Source organism: Populus alba, chromosome 12 (assembly GCF_005239225.2).
Source record: "Populus alba chromosome 12, ASM523922v2, whole genome shotgun sequence".
In the NCBI taxonomy this organism is placed as follows: domain Eukaryota; kingdom Viridiplantae; phylum Streptophyta; class Magnoliopsida; order Malpighiales; family Salicaceae; genus Populus; species Populus alba.
In genome coordinates, this window is record NC_133295.1 from 12932807 (window position 1) to 12934985 (window position 2179).

Genomic DNA, 2179 nt, shown 5'->3' on the forward strand with positions numbered 1-2179 from the left:
AATGACTCGTGATGTTCTACACAGATTTTCGGCGGCCATTTCTTTGCCCTTGATGGTTGCCTTTGAGTTGCCTTTATTTCGGGTGAATTTCGGGTGATCCCTCTTGAGCATGTATCTTCTGCTGGCTTGTTTGTTCATACATACTTGTTCTAATTCTTCTCAGACCCTTCTTCCGCCAAACGGCGAAACGCTTTGCCTCGATGAGTTTCGCGCATTCACGACTTTGCGCCCGGAAAATTCATTTGCCCTTTGAATTTCGGGTGATACCTCTGAGCATGCTATTATGCTTCCGGCTACTTTTTCTACTTGTTCGTACATCAGACACTCTTCCGCAAACGGGCTGAAACTCTTTGGCCTTGCCTCATGTGGTTTCGCGCATTCCGAACTTCGATGCCCTGGTTGAGTTGCCTTGAATTCGAGGTGATGCCCCCGTTGCCAAAGTACTTCTGCTAGGTTGTTCTCAACATTGAATTCCGACAACTGCGAAACTTTTGACGAGTTTCGCAGGCACAAAAAAGCTTGATTGTCTTTTCCCAAGTGCAAGGAGGTGAATTTCAGGTAGACCGTATGCTTCTAGCTAAATCAACCGAAACGGCGAAAGCTTTCCCCGGGTCGAGTTTCGGGACCACAGATGCCTAGGTTGCCGAAAAATTCAGTTTCCTTTGACTTTCAGGATAAATTATGCTTAAATAACTTCTTCTACACATTACAATAAACTAATCCGGAAACGGCGAAAAGGCGTTGCCTCCGGTTGAGTTCGCGATAAATAACGATGCCCCGAGTTGCCGGACAATACAGTAATAGAAATATAATCGGAAGTGTACTCAGTATTGCGCATTGACACGACCAACAAAGTTGTTATACCAAGTGAATGATCGAAGTATAAGAATAACCCCGCCAGATCGGGGTCACAGGTTTCCAGCCTATTATACTGAGTTATGAAGGATAAATAATAATAATAATAATTCAATAATAATACAGAAGAACAAATAATAATAAAAACAATAAATAATAAACAACAATTAATAATAAAGAGAGAAGGAAGAAGAAATTTAAATGAGAACTTTGAGTAGAAAGATTAATGTAAGGACTAAACAACGATAAAAATAAATGTCAAACCCAATGGTTACGGAGAGATCCACTAATGGTACTTTCAAACAAGTATAGTATAAAACTTCTTATTACTCAATTGGAAAACCACACATAAAGGAGGGTTCCAATCAGATTATAAAATTTGTTAACATGAGTTTTACATTAGGTTATCTTATTCGAATAAAAGCTAATACTTGTAAATGTTGCAGTAGGCATATCATTGATTATGAATATAATTTATGTTAACAACAAATCAAGTCCCTTTCATAGCTCAGGTGTCGGTTATACCATACAGATGGCTATGAAAGTACAAGGAATATTGTTTGTACAAGTGTTATACAAACATAAATCTAGATAAACCATTAACAAGCAAAGTAATTAAAACGTGAACAAGATAACAAATATAAAACATGTTTAGTATCCAACTGTTAAGGTCCATGTATTAAGTTTATATTATACTTATTTACACCATTAGTGTACCCTTTTCACCTTGAACTAATTAACTTTACTAACATAATGAAAGAAAGAACATAAAAAAACAAGATAAGAAACATAAATGAGAAAGGAAGTTAACTAAGTAAAAGAAGGAAAAAAATGAAGTGCAATATAACATTGATAGCTCTCTAATGAAAGCAAAACATAAGCCAACGCACAATACAAAACAGAGAAGCAGAGCATGATCTTGATCTGGAAACCAAGATGCCTCAATACATGGTAAGTGCCTCCTTTATAGGCACCCAAATTTGGAACTATTGATTTGTTGACTAATTGATGAGTGGGTGGGCCATATCTTGACTAGATAACAATGCCTTTATCTTTCTTGTCTGATCAAGACGTCATTGCTAACATCATAATTTGCCCAGAATCCTCAAGAATGTTCTAGGAAATTATCTCAGCTTTCCACAAAAAAAAGATGAAGGTTCATTTGGACTTCTAGAACATCAAGAATATGGGCTGAACACTAAAATAGTGTTTGGCTGACAGGACAGCTTCGCGACTCTTCGTTGTTCCTTCAATTTGGACTTCAAAACGACCTTTTCAAATCTTGGGCTCCGCATATGAAAGTTGTCTTTTGTCTTACCTTTCC